The 8845-nt window shown below is 36.7% G+C and overlaps 1 protein-coding gene across 1 annotated transcript in view; it reads right to left on the bottom strand.

Annotated features, from left to right (window-relative positions):
- LOC119421774 (inactive rhomboid protein 1) overlaps window positions 1-8845 on the bottom strand; it is a 952927-nt gene that overhangs the window by 5392 nt on the left and 938690 nt on the right. The window lies entirely within an intron of this gene.

Genomic DNA, 8845 nt, shown 5'->3' with positions numbered 1-8845 from the left:
GAGCAAAATGTACAGTTGTTCTGATCTCACTGGACAGAAAGTACTGACTAAAATACTCCAAAAGCTAAAATAAAATAACTACTTAATATGCAACAAAAGGAAACATGTATTTTGTAAGTGAACACAATAACATTTAAATTATGCAACTAAATTACAACATTCCTCAAGTGAACACAGAAATTTATTTTAATGAGAATGTGCCAGGGCAGCACTGTGGCACAACTGGTAGAGCTGCTGCCTCTCAGCGAGCAGGTCTCTGGTTCAAATCCTGGTCCAGGTGCCTTTCTGGGTGGAGTTTGCATGTTCTCTCCGTGCATGCGTGGGTTTCCTCCAGATACTCCAGTTTCCTCCCACAGACCAAAAACATGCATGTTAGGCTGATTGGTGACTCTAAATTGTCCCTAGGTGTGAGTGAGAGAGTGAATTGTTGTTTGTCTCTATGTGTCCCTGTGATGGACTTGCGACCCGTCCAGGGTGTCCCCCGCCCCTCGCACAGTGATTGCTGGACATGGGCACCGGCGACCCCTTGACCCAAAATGGAAGAAGCGGGTAAAAGATAATGGATGGATGGATGGATGGTTTAAATAAACAAAAAATAGCACAACATTTTGGAAATTAGCTAAAAAAAAAAAGCTGAAAACAAGCAAACAAAAAGAGCTGAAAAGTAGCTAAAAGGCAGAAAGAAGCTTAAACTACCAGAAGGAACCAAAAATAACTGAAATGAGTTAAAAATGTGGAATTAGTTGAAAAGCTAAAATTAGCATCAAAAGAGCTAAATAGTAGCAGAAAGAGCAATAAAAAAGAGGCTGAAATTAGCATAACTAAGTTAATTAGGCTGAATGTAGCAGAAACTAACATAATATTTTTTGAATTTATCTGAAAACAGTTGGAAAAAAAAACAGTTAAAAAGCTACCTGAAAATTTAGAACAAGCTTAAATTAGCATAAGAAAGCAGAAAAAAAAATATGATTGCCCAATTAGGCTGAAAGAAGCAGCAATGAGCACTAAAGTGGAAACTATCTGAAAAAAGCTGAAATTAGCAACAACAAAAAAAAAAAACCTGCAGAGAAGAGCTTAAATTACTAGAATGAAGGTGAGAGGGCACATTGTTGCTGAATTACGCTGAAAAAAGTTGAAATAGGTGCAAAATAAGTTGGATTAGCTGAAAAGTATAAAAAAGCATAAAACAGCTAAATAGTAGTTGAAATAGCAAAAAATGCTGAAACTTGCAGAAATGGGCTGAAAGGAGCATAACAAGCTAAAAATAGCAGAAAGAAGTTAGAAGAAGCACAGCAATATTGTAGTTAGCAGAAAGAACCTGAAAGGAGCACACAACAGCTGAAAAAACAGCTGAAAGTAGCTGAAAGTAGCTGAAAAATGCTTAAATTTGCTCAAAGAAGCTGAAGGAATCTGAATCAGAACAAAATGTGTAAAGGGTGTGAAAGATATGATGTAAAATGAGTTCTTCATTTTCCTATGAGAAAAGAAAAGTAAAAGGCTAAATATTTTGTTGCACCAATACCAAAAGCATAGCAGGATTGTCCTGAAACAGCTGAACGTTTTGATATGATTTGTTGAAATATCACAAAAATTGTGGAATGGGAAAGATGCTGAAAAACGTACAGAAGAAAAAATGAATCCCAATAGTGTGAATGCTTCATAAACATTCACACTATTACCACAACTTCCACACTTGTAGGCATCCAAACAGCACAATTTAATAAGCAAATATGAAAAATCTGAATGTATAAATAACAAAAACCTTAGCTTCTCCTTGAACAAACTGGTGGCAAGGTTGATATCATCATTGTCTAAATTATTACTTATGCTTTCATAAATCATATAAGTTTAACCTTGATAGCAGATAAGTTTTATTATAAAACATTCTTGTTATAATAATCCTCTTACAACTTCTTACTTTAGAGCAAAACTACATGAATTTATAAAAGAATTCAAAACGTGTCTTGTTTGTATGAATATTTTTGCTCATAATTCCATAAACTAAAGCGGATTAAACAGACTTTTTAAGGCGAATGCATGAATTATCAAAGCAAACGCAGCAGTGATAGATTTGTGCTCCTAAGACAAAAGACAAAGCTCCAATCATCCATCCCTGTTCCATTTTTAACAGCACGCCAACACGCCTTGCATTGCATTTTATTTGTTTCATATATTCAGTGAAATCACACATTTGTGGATGTGCTTCTACGACCGGCTGTCACTTTGAGGAATGGTTCGTCGTAGTCATGCCCATGGGCAGCGCGAATTGAGTTGCACAGCTGGAGTTATGTTAAACGTAAGGCGAAGTGACAGAAATGCTAATCAAGTATCAAAACTGACACTGCATTTCCATCGATTCGCAAAAGACCATCAATGATTTATTAGTCAAATTGAATGCATGTGTCACCGCTCTGAGAGGCTCAGCAGTAAACAGCTCACGCCAAGGTGCACCATTTAGCACTCCCACCCCCCTCGCCGCCTATCTGAATGGATAAATAGCACACTCCACAAGGGCTGCTGATAACACAGCTGAAGAGTAACTTTCAAAACAGGTGAGACACACGCAATATATCTAAGAAAGTCACTTCAGAGTGCACTACTGGGCTGGTGTAAGAGCACAAGGTTGTGTGTAAGTGTGTGTGTCCCTGCTTCAAACAGGATCTTCTGCTGAGTAAGCCCTGCTGCTTCACCCCTTCCTGACTTGTGTTCCTTTCCTGTCCCCAGATCAGAGAGGATAGAAAGCAAGCTGCGGACCCCAATTATCAGACCGTCACTCACAATCCTTCATTTGCCTTCTCGATTGCTGCTCACTATCCTGCATTTGTTAAATTCGGGAAAATCCAGCTGGAGCCCAGGGGAAGTGTGGGCGGAGAGGTAAAACACTCTTCAGAGCAGCTCTGTTTTGGCATTAAAACCAAAAGGAATGAAACATGAAACATTGCAGGCTCATTTTTTCCCCCCCTGCTCTGAATATCATTTGCATCACGGAGAGAGGAAGAAAGTTGTCTGTTTGTTGTGACTCTGCTTTGGTGTTGCCAATTAATTCTGTATTTCTTTGTGAGTGGATTGCTGGAAGAGGGCCTGGTTTGATGGATAAACAATGCTCCAGTGCATAATTTAGGTAGGGATGAGGGGAAAAAAAAAGGCAGATTCGTTCACTGATTACCCTGTTGACTTTCTAAAATTCATAAGTGTTTACTGCAAAATTGTAAATAAAAGCTGAAAGTTGCTTGAACAAATGCATACCACTGACATTTATGCTATAGGATTTTTGACTAAGATTATTTTATAAAGAGAAATGACAGAGTGCAACTGTTTTTTGGTTAAATCCAGGGCTTAATTTGAGCTGGATCCTGCAGGAACAGAATCTGGGAACCCTCTTATTTTGACAGAGTGCTTGGATCCGGTAACTCAAAGGTTTACCAATAATAAAGTTATGAGCAAATTTGACTCCCTTGAACAAATAAAACATCTATTGGATATGTAACTTAAAAAAATAACAAAGATAAATTTTAAACACAACAGCCACTTACAAGCTTCCTAATATCACACAAGAGCTGCCCCTTCAAGTAAGCATTTCTGCTTCTACCCTTAAAAAATGTCTGCCCCTAAAATTCATGAGCAATTCAATTAAAAACACAAAAACATAATTAAAGAGCACAACTAAATTTCAAATCAGTTGTACAGTTTAAGGGGGTCATTAATACAATTTTGATTATTTATTAAAAATACGAAAGAGATGTTTGATGGGTAACCATGTGACGTGCGTCACGTATCAAAACAAAGGTTCCAGTTTGTCAAAATAATCAAAATGTCAAAAAGACTGTCCAATTTACTTTCATAAATTAAAAAAAAACTCTTCTCATTGTACAACTAAACAACTGAGAATTGAAGCACATGAAGACAGTGGCGATGGAGATAGTATTCATGCGTGAGAGAAGCGGAGAGTGCTTTATTCACACAAGGAGGGCTGTCGGTCAGTCTACCTCTTGTTGCTCTCTAAAACAGTTAATGAATCAAGTGTTTACAAATGTAGGTAAACATAGATGTTTAATCCACTGTTAAATACACCAGAATGCAGGAAATGGCATCTAATTTATTCAACGTTTTCTGGGGGAGAAGCCCCCCCCCCCCCCCCGATCTTTAAACCAAGATCTTGTACAGTCTGTTCAAACCATGCCAAGTTTAAGTCAATAATATAAAACTGACTCACTATTTTGGGGGGTTTAAACCTGAAAGTTGATTCTTAGTCAAGAAAATATTAAATTTTGCCTAACAAATAACATTTATGTACCAAAAGAAGTATGTTCTTTCTTCCACTGCATTGGGTAAAGGTAGAAGAAGAAAAACTAATATTAACACAAAAACAGGTCTATAAAATAAAAATAAAGCAGTCTTTAATATTCTGCTACTGTGTGAATGTATGAATTATTATGACCCTGAACATGAACAATGTTTAAGAATATAAAAATACCAAATAAAGACAATTATATGTATATGTATTTTGCTTAAGCTCAATACTGTTAAACATTTGAGAAATTGTATTAATGACAAAGCTAACATTTTGTTATGGGTAAATTTGCACACGTAAATTATAACGGTGCTGGGTTTTGTATTAGATTTACAAAACTCAATAATATTAAATGATTAGAATTTAAACATTTGCATCACTACTGGAAAGTGTTTTGATTTTTATGTTTCATTGATTCTTGGACTATGTATTTAAACATGCATATTTATCATCCATCAGGGGGTGCTGCAGCACCCTCTTAACCCCTACTTCCCACAGCCTTATCATTTGTAGATGATCAAACTGATCCACTTGGACAATAATAAGTTTGTGACTTTTGCCTTTAGCAAATGTTGCATCATCAATCTGATGTCCACAGTTATGACGTCATAGCTGCATCCTCATATGCAGCAGGAGCAGAAAACTCATAAAAGAGTAATAAATATTAGAATAGCAGCTTTTTAAATAATTCATCCGTCCTAACATCTAAGAGATGCCCACCCACACGAAGACAGTTCACTGGCAGCTTTGCAAATCAAGATAAAGCCCAGACTTTTAAACTTTTTTTTTTATCGGCTATGGTGGGTTTGTACATTTTTAATAGCAAGTTGAGAAAAATGGAATTGTTAATGACCCTAATCCTCAATATGTGGGGTTTTCCTTGAGAAATGCAGGGGCTCATCATTGTTAGTGTGATCGTGTGTGGCCCCAAAAATTCATGCAAAGCCCTTTTTTTTTTTCCCAACACACTCGCACACACACACATTCTGCAGTTGTTCTCCAAGGACCCCATTTGCATTAACTTCCACTAGTAACTCTGATGGTGTTTATCAGCAGCAACAAGATCCCTTTGTTCGTTTTATGTAATTAATGCAGAGTCTTTGATTAATGCAGCTTCAGTTCTAGAAGAGTTTGATATTAAAATTACGCCTTGGCAAAATGCATTTCCACAACATCATAATTAGGTCTGAAAAAAAGAAAGTTTTTAACTGCAGTATCCTGCACTTTTTATTTATTTATTTTGCATCATCGTAACTCTTTTTATTCCTCTCTCGCAGGGTGTTTTGTGGATGTCTCTGTTGTAACTCAGGTCGTACGAGTCGCTGTTCCATGAAAGTAGCCTGAAGCAATTTATGCCTTCATGTGAAAAACGAGGGTGGGGGAATAAAGCGTGAGCCTAATGGTACATAAACAATGCAGATGAATGTTTAAACTGAGGTGTTTTTATTTTTTTTTTCGTTCAGTGGGGTTGCAGTAGCTCGGTGGTCGGCTTGTAATCCTGAGGCTGCAGGTTTGAGCCCAGGTGGGGTCAGGAAGGACATCTGGTGTAAAACTGTGGCCAATTTTTTAATGAAAGTTTCCTCACTCTTATGACCCCTGCAGAACGGAGCAGCAGAAAGAAACACAATATTTTTATTTGTTCTGTTATACATTTTTGCTAAATTTAATCAAATTTATGCTCTGCCAATAACCATGCCAAGATGTTTACATCCTCTTAGTGTCTTGTACCACTTTGGCTGTGGGTGCCTGCCTGGGAGGAGTCGACGGGGGAGAGGACAGCCCCCAGAGACCATCTTATCACCGGCATATTTGTTGGTCCACTGTAGGAGTGTACTGCTTAGTGGAGCAAACAGATTATTTGTGACTCCTCAGACTGATGAAGCCCTTCGGATTGAGGGCCAAACATCTCTCAACAACAAAAAAGTGACCTGACTGAACATTGTTGGATTTCTTACCTGGATTATTGAGCATGGACTTTGATATCCTCTGCATCTATTGTTCACAGTAACAATCACTTTGCTGATTCGGTATATATATATATATATATATATATATATATATATATATATATATATTAAATCAGCTAATATTTGATGTAGAGGTATGTTAAAACATGAACCAACAGTTCAATATGTTGTATGACCAAAATAATTTTTAACAAGAAAATAAAGCATGCTTTGGTCAGACCAAATATAAAATTTTGCAACATTTTCACAAAATAAAAACAAATAAAATAGACCATAAATAGAACTCCGGATTTGTTTCAGTTGCATGATCAATTCAAATGACCAAAGTTTTTACTCACCATCCAATAAAAAGGGATTTTTGTTGGGTTATGATCCTTAACTATATGGTACACATTATGATATCAAATGGGAGGGAAATATTTTTGATGTTTTTATTGCTTAAAATTAGACACTATGACAATAGTAGCACATATAAAAAAATCGAATAAAAGCTTGTTGCCTCGAGGCGATATCAATCCATACCAGACAAATTAATTTGATAATATGCAAAAGCAAGCATATATATTTATTAAAAACATTTTTGACCAAATAAACAAAAGACTGATCTTGTTTTCCATGCATTCCACATTTCAAATTGTATTAGGCTGTTGTGTTTGAATCTTGCTCATCTTGTTCCATTAAAGTTTGCGTTTTTGTAAGGACTGCCGAGGTAAAGACTTGTTCTCAAAGTTAAAACTTGGGTATACAGCCAGCTCATAAAGTTCTACAATCAAAAATAGCATTTAAATTATTTAGCAGTGTTAATTAATTAGTATCCTAGCCCGGTCTTTTTTAATTAATGTATGTTAAACTAGTTAAATGACAAAATAAGAAAGAAAAAAATAACATGTCGTCTATTTGACTGGCCAGACGTGGGTGAAAAGGCCCCTCCAGCCTCACACATAGCTGCACCCCTGGGACACCAACTACAGATTTTTTGCTCAGATGTGACTTTTTAAAACATTTAACATTAATTCTTATGACACCATTTCTTATCCAGCTGTCTGGTGGCAAAATACTCTTTAATAAATACCTTTTTGTGTCTGAGCTACAAGAAAATTCAGCCCACAGGCAGGACAGATTTATTTTAAAGTTCAGTCAAGACGTGCAAGGGTTTTGATGGCACATTCGCAACTCAATAAAATGAAAGGTCCTCGCTGGATAAACGTGATTATACAAGGCCAAATCAAGATAAACACATGCTGACAACAATAATAATTCTTCCGTCTGGCCACATCCCTATCACTGGATGATGAACGAAGTCTGATATGTGCAGAAAAGCGAGCTTCTGCAAAGGCAAATCTCTGGAACTGACAATGAATCATATAATGGCTTTTTTATTCTAAAAATCGTAGTAAGAAATCGTGCTGATCATTTGTTAGATACTAAATATTTAGAAATCTGAGCACCTAATGTGCAATTTACCTATTTTCCTTAACAAAAAAAAAAAAAATAGACTATTTGAAGTTAAACCCGTTGAAGAGCTTGCTGACAAATAAAAGATCTGCTGCAGAAAATCTGAGCTTCTTAGAGTATTTCTAACGTAAACACAAACATCTAGCAATTAATTCTGGATCAGCTTGATGTTGAAGTCTAATATTTAGAAGATTAAATGAGAAAATATATTTTGCAGGCTGATTTATTTGCTGGTATCGATAAAGCAGTGTTAAAGAAAGTGGTCCATCTGAGAGGGCATTAAATCAGGACATAAGAGAACGCAGTAATGAAGAGGTCAGATGTGGCACTGAACCCATGAACAACAAAGAAATCTTACGTTCGTATAGGTTGAACTTGCATGCAGAGGTTCATACTGAACAAAACAAAGACAAAACTAGAGAAGTATCGCAGCTCATGTCTGTTCATTTTCTTTTTAGTATGTTTGTTTCAGTGGTTAAATTAACCAAGTCGTGGACTATCTTCACTGCCTCACTCACAAAACTTTAAAATTCACATGAATCATCTTAATATTTGAGACTTAAATCATCTTATGTTCATCCTCAGTCTTGGCTCTAATAAAACATTGAAAATGTTGGCACTCCTGCCTAAAAACCCGTGTCACTGTGAATCACATCAAAGCAGAGGAAGCCATCTCTAAAGATCCAAACATGAAGGTGAGACCGTTTCAACAACTCATTAAGACATGGATCAGTTCTGACCTTGTTCAACTTTAGCGTGAAATGGAACAGAATAAAAAAAAAAGGTGTGCACATAAATTTAAGTCTCTACAGTAGTCCCTCGCTACTTCACGGTTCGTTTTTCGTGGACTTGCTCTATCACGGTTTTTCAAAAACAGATTGGACATGACACGCAATTGGCTGCCTGATGATTGAGATGCACGACTGGAATGGAATTTTTATTTAAAGTAAAATATTTTAAATTATTTAGCACCTGCTGCACCTGTGTGCAACCCACAGCTGCAGAAAAGCTTCCTCCTGCATGATGTCATATCTCCGCTCTGCAGCAGAGACGTGGGTGTGGAAGAGAAAGTTGTCAGGTGGCAGAGTGCAGCTGGAGGCAGAGAGCTGAGATCATGACATGCTCTGCTCTT

The sequence above is a fragment of the Nematolebias whitei genome, chromosome 15 (assembly GCF_014905685.2).
Source record: "Nematolebias whitei isolate Nwh7 chromosome 15, NemWhi1, whole genome shotgun sequence".
Taxonomy (NCBI): Eukaryota; Metazoa; Chordata; class Actinopteri; order Cyprinodontiformes; family Rivulidae; genus Nematolebias; species Nematolebias whitei.
The sequence above is the reverse complement of the archived record's forward strand: the minus strand, read 5'-3'. Positions and strand labels throughout refer to the sequence as shown.